The sequence below is a fragment of the Tursiops truncatus genome, chromosome 1 (assembly GCF_011762595.2).
Source record: "Tursiops truncatus isolate mTurTru1 chromosome 1, mTurTru1.mat.Y, whole genome shotgun sequence".
Taxonomy (NCBI): Eukaryota; Metazoa; Chordata; class Mammalia; order Artiodactyla; family Delphinidae; genus Tursiops; species Tursiops truncatus.
Window position 1 is genome coordinate 150,120,597 of NC_047034.1, and position 12,081 is coordinate 150,132,677.

General features: G+C 55.8%; 1 long non-coding RNA gene across 1 annotated transcript in view; it reads left to right on the top strand.

The window, feature by feature from the left end:
* The window catches only part of LOC141276318 (uncharacterized), a 345,748-nt gene that overhangs the window by 296,885 nt on the left and 36,782 nt on the right, over nt 1–12,081 (top strand). The gene's annotated exons all lie outside the window — the stretch shown is intronic.

A 12,081-nucleotide genomic window follows, 5' to 3' on the forward strand; every position in this document is an offset into this window, starting at 1 on the left:
TACGGTGACACAGAAGAGAGCAGGGGTGGGACAGGTCCCAGTACGGGCCTGGCCTGAGGGATATGCCAGGACAGGTTAATGACGCCTGCTATATTTTGGGACCGCAGTGCCTCACAAATCTGTAAGCCATTTCCCCATAAAAAGCCCCTTTACCAAAAATATCTCCCTCCCCAGTTTTGTCACCAGCCTGAGGTCCTCAAGGTCACCAAGGCCTTAGGTGAAAACCTGGGCGGCCCTTGTTAACATGCAATTGTTCTGCAGAAATGCTGGCGCAGAGTTCCACACCCCACCTTCCGTGTAATTAGCCACGTGGCCTCGGCAAGTCATTTGCTCCTTTGAACTTCTGTTTCCTCATCTGTGAGCCGAGGGTGCCAGAGCAAACAAGTTGCTGTAAACTGGCCTCTTTTCATGGCGCCCGGAGGTTAGGGGACAACAGATGAGTCAAGGGGCCAATGCAGCCCAAGACAGTAAGTCCAATGACGGGGCATGTCACAGGCCCTCTGGGGACACAGAGACACACCAGCCAGGCTTGGAGAGTCAGAGGCCTTTCAAAGCAGAGGTAGGGGTCTCCTCTGAGATGCAAAGGATGGCAGGAGGTAGCCAACCAAAATGGGGCTTTGGGACATCACAGACAGTGGGAACAGAGGAATGTCGGCCAAGCACCACACTAAGCTCCGCCCTGAGCACTCAGTGTCTTAATTAAGGCCCCAGACAACCCGCCAGTAGTTACTGTTCACCCCACTTTGCAGATGAGGAACTCAGGCTGAGATCCATTAAGCTGCTTGCCCGAGGCCACCTAGCTTGTAAGCGGCTCAGATGGGCTTCAGACCCAGACTACACAGATGCCAGAGTCTATGGTCCTAAGTGGGTAGCGCCTTATAGCTGGAAACAAGGGGCCGTGTTTCTCAGCAGATAAAGGAAAGAGTGAAGAAGGCCTCACTTTGTGCTTGGTGCCGGGAGGGTGGGTAGGGGTGGGCACCGGGGTCTGGGAAGTGGAGCCTGGAGGGGTCAGCCCTGGGGGGGACAGAGGGCCTCGGATAGCCACGTTGGCCTCTCTGTGTTGAGGAAGAGCCAGTACTCCTTCTGGTCCTTCAGTGTTTCCCACAAGGCCTCACTGTCTGATGGGCTGTTATGTCCGAGCGGCTGAAGGACACACATGTGGTCCTCTCTGTACCTTACCCCTGGGCATCCAGGACAGGGTCTCGGAGTCAATGAATGTTTGCTAAAGGAAGCCACAGATATGTACGCTGCTTTTCCAGTACTGCCTTTGCCCGTGGTGGACGCTCACAAAATTTTGGGGGCGTGGAAGGTTCAGCCTTCTTATTTCACACATGAGAAAGCTGAGATCCAGAGAGTGAATGTTCTTAAGACCGCTGTTCAGATTACAGTGTTCCCGGGGTCCCCCTGCTTCCCTGGGGGAGAAGGGGCTGGGCGAGCAGTGAGCCCACCTCTGTCCTCTTGAAGCCAGGGTGCCTTGCTGTCCCCGGGACCCCACCCCTTCCAGGGGGAGCTGAGCATTTGGCGTTTTGCCCAGGGAGCTTGGCCTGATGTCATCCATGGGAGATGCACCTTCTAAGGTTCTGCGGGAAAGCCGCCATGGGGTGACCAGCCCAGAGCTGGACAGTCCTCAGGCATTAAGCCTGGGCGCTCCTTACTTCTAAGCAGGGTGGGATCAGAATTGCAGGCCCCTCAGTTTGCCCCTCATGTGGGAGCATGAAGCCCCCAGACGCCCCGGGCGGGTACTGGCTGCGATGCTGTCTCATTAAACGGGGGAAGGAGGCTCCTCGGAGGCAGCGTCTCCCCCACACAGCCTACAAATCATTTTTCTAATGAGTTGTCACTTGGACAATGGGGCCGAGTCATGGCCCTGTTTCCATGTTGTTGCCTTTTCTCCTGCCTCCCTTCTAGGTTTTTCTTTTTTTTTTTTCCTTCTTCTTCTTCCGTCTCCTGCTTGCTTTCTTCTCTCTCCAGCCTCCACTTACTGGAAACGAAATCTCTCAGTGTGTGAATGGCAGGGAGGGAGGGAGGCACCAGGACAAAGAGAAGGCTTTGTCTGGCGGTGAATTTAGATAGCACGTGGGTGGCAGGGAGCACGCAGACGTCCCCCATCCGCCTGTCACGGAGCTTGCCTGGTGTTGGCAGAGAATGGGCAGATGGGTTCGATCCTCTGGCAATACCTGGGTCCCAAGGTACAGGGCTGGGACGGGAGCCCCAGCCGGCAGCCCCTCGTGGGAGCAGGGCACAGCAGTAGCAGGCTGCTGGTTGCGGGGAGCAATACTCCTATTTTAGAGCAAGCCCTGGGGATGATGCTGGCCTGTGTGTGTGACCTGGCCTCAGCTCCTCTGACCCACGACCTCTCGCGCCTTTGCTGCTGTTTCCTCATAGTTAGGGGACCCTATCCCCCTCAGAGGATTAAATCAAAAGAGAGAAGTGAATCCTCAGCCCGACCCCCATCAGCACTGTCATCTTCCTCACCGCCGTCACCACCGTCATCATCACCATCATAGCAAGCATTTATATATCGCCTACTGTGCGCCATTGTTAAAAGTGCTTATAAAAAGGAAGGATCGCCTATACAGTAGTTCAGTCGAAATGATTTGCAGCTGACTCCAGTTTTCTGTTTGGTCGGTGACTTGTTGGACAAGACGGGCCTCAAGTTTCTCCACCAGTCAAATGGAGACAATAATAGAGCTCTCTGCAAAGGATTGCTGGAGGGTTCAATGTGTTGAAGCACACAGAACGCTTGAAAGAGGTCACGGTGCTGGTGAGCTACTCACTAGTGTCAGAACATGTTGGCGGGCAGTCACTTGATACTGGAGAAGGGATGCATCTGGTGTCCCAAACATCGTGCCTCACAGGCTGCAATTCGCCCTTAATGTCCTACAAGCATCCTCTTAACACTCCCAAAGCCAAACATACCATTTCATCATCTTTACTGCCCACAGCCCTGAATTTGCTTTTCTTCTACTTTCTGCATCTCACCCCGCAGCCTCAGCAGCCACCGTGTCAGTGGATATTTTCCTCTCTTCTCTGCCCCCCTCAACTCCATCCCAGTCCAGGGGGCCCAGGTACCGTTGCTTTTGCCCCTAAGTGTCTCTAGTTAGGCTGCCTGCTGTCCACCCTGCCTGCCCAGCCTCCGTCAGGATGCCCTCCTCGCCCTGGGGGCAATGAAGCCACCTTCCCCCGGTCTCTTGGCCTCTGCCTCCTCTTTCGCAGGCTGCCCCCCACCCTGGTAGCCCGCGGGTCTTTCTAAGGCACAGATATGGCCCTTAACTCCCCTGCCGAATGCCCTTCAGTGAAAACAAGTGATCAGTCGTCGACCAGCTGAGTGGCCGTCAGCTGTGTCCCACACCAGCCTGGGCCCCAAGCACAGGAGGGGGTGACTGGAAACAGTTGCCAGCAACCCACACTCGTTGTCCATTCACTGAATGAATGTTTATCGTTTGCCTCCTCTGGGCCAAATGCTGTGCCGTGCACATGCCCACCGGCTCGCTCATCCTACCTGTCAGGGAGGTGTCACGGCTTCATTTTGCCCATGAGAAACTGAAGCCCAGAGAGCTTCGTGGGCTGGCCAAGGCCACACAGCCAGTCTGTGGGGTGGAGCCTCGACTCCGGCGCCCTGGTCTCTGAAGCCAAAGGCACCATCCACTCATTACTGCAGACAGCACAAGTGAGCCATAGAGAGAGCCAGGGGGCCTGGCGGGTGTAACCTCTGCCCTGTCTGAAAAGGGAAGGAGGGCTGCTGTGTGAGCAATGGTGCGATGAGGGCATGAGCTGCGGTCGTAGGGGCAAAGCCGTGCCCTGACCAGCTGCAGGGCAGGGAGGAGCGTGGGTGAAGGGCGTGAGCTGGGCGGAGTGGGGGGTGGATTCTGCACCCACCGAGAGCCAGGTGCCCTACCCCAGGCGACAGAGGCGGGGCCGGGGTCGGGACGGAAGGGCAACCGGAGATGATGAGGGTAAGTATGCATGCAGACCACCTGCCTGGTGGCTGAGTAGGATGTTACAAGGACAGTAAAGGGACAAAGAGAGTGAGGAACGACGGAGGCCTGCCCACCCTTCTCCAATTCTGTGTCCTCCGTGAAGAATCCCTTCGCGGCCACTGTCCCGCTGCTCCTTTCATTGGCAGCACGAGTTCACCTCTTGGGAAGCCTGCCTGAGCCCTCTCCGCGGGTACAACCATGCCATCCTGCGTCACTTACCCTGCAGCACCCGGACTCTTTAGTCACAGGCGTGCCCCCCGCAGGGGCTGAAGCCGAGTCATGGGTCCCAGTTCCTGGCACAATCCATGTTTGCTGAGTGATGGACAGGAGACAGGAGCTCCAGCTCCCATGTCTGGCTCCACCACCAGCTCTCGCGTGACCTTTGAGAGGCTCTGCCCTGGCTGGGCCTGACTTTCCTCTTAGGTACAGGGAGGGCTGGGTGATAGCCCCCGAGGGCCCTTCCCACCAACACCGAGGCCTGCAATGTGAAAGCGATGGAGGGGGACACAAAGAAAGGCATTCCACTCCACTCTCACTGTCAGGCTCCTTGCTTTTTACAGTAATTACCACTTAGTACCTGGGTGTCGGGCAGTTGGCTGTCAGCACTGGGGTTTCAGAATCCAAGGACATCCCATCCCTTGGCTCTCCCTCGGCTGTGTTCTCATCCTCCACGCTCCCGCCCCCATCACTTGGTCTCAGCACAGCCCGTATGGCCTGCTGCCCAGTGCAGCCAGGAAGATACCAGCAGTCCCTGGGGGAGATGACAGAAGAGACTTGGATGGTCAGGGGCCAACATGAAAATTCATTGCCACGGCATTTCCTCTGTGTGATTTCCCAGAATGCTCTGAACGCTTTGTGTTTGCAGGATGGAGAGTTCCTGCTGCCAGTTCATTCATTCCATGAACACGAATTGGACACCTGCTCTGCACCAGGTCTGGGGTTGGGTCCTGGTAACCCTGGGAACTAGGCAGGCTGGGGTGCTCTCGCCTTCTGTGGGGCTGGAAACCTGGATGCCCTGTGCCCTCCTGCCCACCCCGGGCCCCATCTAACCCCAACAGGAGCTCTCTGGATAAGACAGAGCTCTGGGCAATGTAACTTGCTGTGCTTGGGGTTCTGTTGAGGGGCAGGCCTGAGCCAAGGGCCTGCCCTTGGAGGATGCAGCTTCCTGGTCCAGGTCCTGTCTGATGGGAATGGGCAGAGCCATAGAAGAGAATTGTTCAGCCCAGGCATAAAGTTCAGCAGGAACAAATGGTGGGCATCCTGCAGAGAGGTAGAGCTCAGGCTGCAGAGAGGTAGAGCTCAGGTAGAGGCTGCACCTGGGGACAAAGCCACCCAGCCCTCAATTCCTCACCCATCCGCTCAAGGCTGCAAAGCTCACAGGCTCACAGGGGCTCATGGGGCCCTGGGTGGGCTCAGGGATTCTGGTAAGGGTTTCGCCACTGCGGTAGGCCAGAAAGCTGCCCAGGTTGGTTGCCTAGAATTGCTAGAGGACAAATAGAACCCACAGGAATAGGACTCAGGACCTCTGTCTCTCGTGTCAGCCCCTTTACCCAGCATCCTCGCTCACTCAGCCAGCACTCAGGGGCGCGTGCTCTCTGGACTGATGTGTGCAGCTGCCTCTTTCCACAGTCAGACCTGCTCAGAGACGGGCTGTGTGTCATTCTAGGAGGTAGTGAGTGCCCTGGCCCTAGGGGTATGCAGGCACTGGCTTCAGAGCCACTGTGCAGAGGGGCCACCAGGGGAGATCCTGACAGGGCTTCTCTCAGCCCTGAATTTCTAAGATTCCCCACTTTCCTTGTGACCCGTGTACAGGGGTTGGGCCCTTGCCCCTCTTCACATACATGCCCAGACCCTGCAGGAAGCCTCAGCTCACCCCCATCTGACGCCCTGAACGGGGCTCTGGGCTATGGAAGTTGCTCTCTTATACCGCCACCCCCTCCCCAACCTCCCACCTGTAGGATCTAAGTGCTCGGAATCCTGGCTTCCCGCCCATGCCGCCCACATCCCACTTGGGAGCCTTCCCCACATAATCAGGACCATTAGAGGCCTCCTAATGCCACCTGACCTCAGGTCTCTGATGGGCCCCACGCCGCCTGTCCATGCATTATTAACGCGCAGAGAGCCGAGAGAACCACGTGGATGTATTCCACCCTGGCGTCCCCCGTACATTAGTTTGCAGCGTTGGTAGCAGCCCTCTGCTACCTTCCCAGATCGGCCCCAGGAGTGAGTGCAGATGGGGGAGTTGGCTTTCTGGGTACTGGGCACCTGCAGTAGCTGGGAGCCGGCAGCATTGACACCAGAGATGCCAGACTGGGCAGGCCTGGCACATCCAGGTCAGGGAGGGGAGCAGGTTGAAGGGTCAGCTCGTCTACTTCTCACCTCTGCAGGGAAGGAGGGCAGAGGCTGCAGGAGGGAAGCTGCCTGTTCGAGGTCACATTGAGGTGGGGCAGAGGCCCAGGCTCCTGGAGCTCCCCCCGCATTGAGCCCCCCTTGAGCAGAGCCATGTCAGCTTCTGAACCTTAGACCAGGCCTCGCCAGGTGGACAGAGGGGAATTTCACGCAGGCGGGGGGGCCTTTGTCATCTCTTCATGAGGAGCTAAGATGAAAGCCCCTTACTCTGCCATTACATTTTCTAAGGTTAAAACCGACTGGCTGTAGTACCTTGGCCTAGTCACTCTCCCTGTCTAGGCCTTAGTGTCCTCGTCTGGAAAATAGGCACCATAATCCCTGCCTCCCTGCCTCCCTCCTCGGGCTGGTGTGAGGCTCAGCAGTGGTGAGACTGGAGGCTCATGCAACATACGATTACACATCAAAAGCAAGAACACATCTTCTCTTTCCTGGTTTCCAGTGCCTTGTACCTTTCAATGAAAAATCAGATGTTGAGCTAGTTGACCTATAGTTGAATCGAAATAACAAGAGGAACTGGGACAGGGGCTGTGAGGCTCCAAGGACCATAACATTTGGGAGGCCTTGGTCTCAAGTGCAGACCTGCTACTTACAAGCTACAGTCACAGCCTTTCTTCTCCCTCTCTTCTCAATTTCTCCTTCTGTAAAATGGGTATGGAGTCAGGAGGGGGAAGATTAGAATCCTTCTAAAAATATTACAACTTAAAAGGCATTGGGGGCTTCCCTGGTGGCACAGTGGTTGAGAGTCTGCCTGCCGATGCAGGGGACGCGGTTCGTGCCCCGGTCCGGGAAGATCCCACATGCCGTGGAGCAGCTGGGCCCGTGAGCCATGGCCGCTAAGCCTGCGCGTCTGGAGCCTGTGCTCTGCAATGGGAGAGGCCACAACAGTGAGAGGCCCACGTACCGCAAAAAAAAAAAAAAAGGCATTGGGAGCTCATTTAGACTGAAAGGTAAATGACTAACATCAGGTCCTTTTCTAACAGCAAGTTTGGGAAGGGGGTTCAGAGTCCTGGGAAGCACCCGGTTCCTGGAGGCAGAAGGAGGGGATGAGGGGATGAGCTTGTCACCTGCCTCTTTTTGCCTGAGAGCCAGCACTGCTCAGTTTCTTCCCCACTTTGCGGATGAGTAAGTTGATGTACAGATGGTGGAGTGAGTTGCCTCAAGTCACAGAGCCAGGGTGAGGGAGAGAATAGGCCCGGGTCTGCCCAGTCCCTCCAGTGTGGTGGAAGAAGTAGATGGGCGAGGAAGGGGAGGGCCCCCCACAGTGACTGATCCCCTCTGTGGGTTCTCTGCAGAGTGCATTCCCTTCAGGACCTCCTGGGTGGTGGGTCTGGTTACGATCTCCGTCTCACGGATGGAGACCCTGACGCTTGGGCAAGTGAGCGGAAGCACTGAGGGTGATGGAGCCAGTGGTCTGATTTCTGGTTGTTCCTGGATGGCTGTGTGGGGGGCCACGTGGCCACAGCAGCCTGGGTAACCCCCAGTCGGTGTCGGGGGCTGTGACCAAGAGCGAGAACACAGCCACACGGAGGCAGGTGCTGAGGCCCTGGAGCAGCAGCTGTCCTCTATGCAAACAAGGCCTTCAGCACCGAGCATGGGCATGGCGGATAAACCCCCTCCTTCTCCCCGCCGTGACCCCGGCCTGTGCCTTGTGACACCTTCACCACAGCAGCTGCCCTCGTTCTGGGCCTTGAATCTCAGGCCAGACCAGTTCACGAGAGCCATGCGCATGCCCTGGGGAATTCCCTGGGCCCATCTGGAGGCAGTCACGGCCCGAGCAAACGTCTGGCTAAAGGAGTCAGCCCTAGAAGCCTCTCTGCAGTCAGGGGCTGACCAGAGCATCCCCAGCGGCATGTCTGTTTCAATTCTGGGGCCAGTCTGAGCGCTGTTGGTGGAGCCTTGGATTAGAGAGCTTCTTCCCCCCGACATACCCAGCCTCACGCATCACCGCTGTACGCAGACACTTCACCCTCTGCCCTGCTTCCAGGCCTTTGCTCCGCTGTTCCCTTTGCCAGACCCTTCCTGCCCCGTCCCCTCTCCATCTGTGCTGACACCTTCGCAGAGCCAGCCCCACATCCCTGCCCAGCCCTGAGTGCCCCGGCCCTTGGGGTTACCTGTCATTATGCTGCTGCCTGTGCCCTTGTAGAATGCCCAGCTCCCCACCAGCCTGGGCGCTGCCTGGCTGAGGCGGATGGATTTGTTTCTGGTTCTGGACTGAGTGCTTTCCGCACAGTCTCAGTGAATCCTCACAACCAAGGAGGTAGGTATGCTTCTCGTCCTCGCTTTACAGATGAAGAAGGGTGGTCAGAGAGGTCAAGTCATTTGCCCGACATGGCACAGCTACCAAGTGGAAGAGTCAGGATAAGGAGCTGGGAGTCCCTCCGCAGACCCTGTATTGGGAATAGACTGGCCCTTGTCAGCCTTGTATTCCCAGGGCCAACAGAGCACAGGGTGATTAAGGACCAATAGACGCCCAATAGATAAATGCTCGAGAATGAGACAGCAGATGCTCCCCTCGTGCTCCCCGCCAGGAGTGCCGAGTGTGTATCCTGCGGCTCCCTCGCCTCCCACGTGCTCCCGCAGGCCCGGGCAGGGCCCCCCAGGTGCCATTCTCCCTGCGCCGGGCTTTGGCTCAGGAAGTCCTCCTGGCAGTGTTGTGGGCTTGGGTGGTTATACCCATTTTATAGCGAGGAGACAGGCCCAGGGAGGTCTAATGGATGTCCCAGATCAGCCGGCAGGACACGGTCGGTCCAGCCTCCGGCCTGGGGTTCTGGGCTCCTCTCCCATCGCCGGGCTGGCGGGAGGAGACCTTCCTTACCAAAGCCGCCCGGCTGCCTCTGGCCCGAGGTGACGAGGTGATAGCACAGCTGGTCAGCTGGCCCCCTACCCCCAGTCTCTGAGAAGAGAGGAAACACCAGGCAGTGGGGGATTCCTCCGGCGGCGACACGCCCCCGGCCACTTCCTCTGGACACTCTCGTTTACTTTGTTGCTTGTTTTAGTTTCTGCTTTTCTTCCCTCGTTCCTTTTTTTCTAGGCCACTTTCATTTCCGTCTGTCAGTGTCTCCCCACACCACTCCCACCCATCCTTTCTGCTCGGCTGGCCACCCCAAACCCTCCTTCCACCTTGGGATCCCCAGTGGCCCAGCCTGCCTGCGCCTCTGTTCCCGCAGTGGGAACGCTGAGGCGGGGGGACTGGGTCCCCCCGGCCTCTCTGCTTAGCCTCTCTGGGCTCCTCTTCTGTGTAATGAGGGTGAGAATATCAACCTCAGAGGGTGTGAGGAGAAAAGGAGGTGACACGTGTAAAGCTCAAATAACTAGTATTTAGCACAACTCAGTAAATACCAGTTCTGTGTCTCCAGGGTCTGCCTCTGAGTTCACTCTCCTGTGTCTGTGGTCATCTCTCCCACAGCACGTCTTCACGGGGCCCCACATCTGACCAGAAGCAGAAATTACCATCTGTGCCTTCTGTACAAGCCCCCAAGGCCTGCACAGAGGAAGGTCTGGGAGAGGAAGAGAGTATTATCAGTTTTGCCCTCTCGTCAGTACAGCCCTCCATCCAGTGCAGGAATTCCCTCCACCCTGCCCAGCGCACAGGCCTCCTTCCTTGCCAACTGCCTATGGCAAGGAGCTTAGTACTGCCCAGGGCAGCCCATCCACTGCCAGGCAGCTCTGCACGTTAGGAAGTTCTTCCATCCAGTGAGCAGAGACCCGCCTGCCTTTACTTCCATTTCCACCTTTGGTCATCCCCAAAGGGACCACTCTTTTCTCCCCCATTGTTCCAGATGCTTGAATGTTGTCCTTGGGCCGCTCCAGTCTAGCCCTCAAATCCCTCTACCCAAGCCTGAGAGGCAGTGTGGCAGAGTGGTTAAGATCTTGGACTCTAGAGCCTAGCTCTCCCAGTTCAAATCCCAGCATGGCCCCTTGCTACCTATGTGCCATTGTATCTTCTACGCCCCAAAGAGGGAACTGTGGGACTTAGGTGAGAGGATGTGTAATGTGCTAGCATATTATAAGCACCTGGTAAACATTACCTGCTACCGTTATTCTTGTTCAAGACCAAACATCCACAAATTCTTAACAGCTACACAAAGCTATATCAAAGGATATCATTCCCAGACCCCTTCTAAGCCGTACTGTCTGCTGGGTTGTACTTGGCAATTTCCCTCTTACAACTTGGATAAGGTGCCTTGATTCCCAGAGGGAGCGTTTCATCAAAAATAGATCCCTGGTTTGGGAATGAGACCTGTGTTCATATCCCAAACCCACCCTGGGCCTAAGCACTAAGACATGAAAAGAAAAAGTTTGGATTACAAAATATGAAAACTGCTGATCAAAATGAATGTTTAGTTAATATATTCAAACGTAATTAATTGTTTAGTTTTTTTTTTTTTTTTTAATAAACGGCCCTTCCTTTGGGGGTTCCAAGTGCCTTGCCTTGCCACAGTTCCTGATTACAGACAGCGACGACTGCACGGAGGTCAGAGCCAATTGTTAATTTTACAAGTTACTCATTGCAAATAATTTCAAAAGAAAAATTATTCCAAAAATTCAGGGTTTTTTTTCAGCCAAAGAATACTTTCAGAATGGGGTGTGTTTTATATCATGTGGGAGAGGCTTCCGAAAGCATCAGCACTGAGTCTTAAAATGGCCCTGAGACAGGTCACTTTGCCTCTGAGTCACTAGCTCCTCACCTGCAAGATGGGGACAATACACCTGCCTCCGAGGGTTGTTGATCCTCACCTGGATCTCTGGAGGTAAGTTCCTGTCTTTTGGGAACTGCTGGAGAAGCGGGCAGAGGACTAGCGACCCTGGCTTCCCAGCAGTTTCCATACAGACACTGGCTCCTTAGCTTTATTTACAGCTCTGTGCATCTGGCTCTTTCATCCAGGCTGCCACACATCCTACTTGGAAAGTGGCAGCAACATCAGCAGCAGTTAATAACTTGGGCTTTGGATGGTTCTGGGAGATCCCCAGTTATCCCTTTGCTGCTGCATCAGCCAGTTCCACACAAGCCCTTGAAGGCCGGATGTTCCTCCCCAGCCACAGCGGAATTCAGCCAGAAGACTTGTCTCTGCTCCCTCACCTCTCAACAGCTTTTCCTTGTAAGAAACCGTCATCACTTTGTCTTTGTAACTGGGAGAGGCTCATGGTAGAGGCACGGAGATGCCGGCTGGATAGGTGGTACCAGGTTAGAGACCCAGCTGCATTTCTGCCTCTCCTGAAACATTCTTGGCCCAGGGTGGCTATTCACTGCCTGAGAGGTGCTTTTATATGTGCCCAGTCTGCCTAGGGTGGGCTGTTTCATACAAAGAGGGTAGAAAACGTTGAGTCCTGGGTTTCAGTTCTGCCTTTCTCACCACTTGCTGTGGGACTTTGGACAAGTCACTTGGCCACTCTGAACCTCAGTTTTCTCCTCTGGGTTGATGTGGGATTGTGAGTGGAAAAGGCTCAGTAGACCAGTTTTGTGAGGCTGCAGGGGGAGATGCCCGCCCTCTTCTTTGTCTTGGTGTCAGGGCCCAGCTTCCCTGCTTTCTGCTGGCCCCAGCCTGACTCCCACCCAAGGCTGGCCCAGGCCTGGGGGCCGCCCCCATCGAGGAACATGTGTCCCTCCTGGAATGGAGCTTGTGGCCTCAGACAAGACCCAGCAGGTGACCTCAATGCAGACCAGGTGTCAGCACCTCTATTTACAACTCAC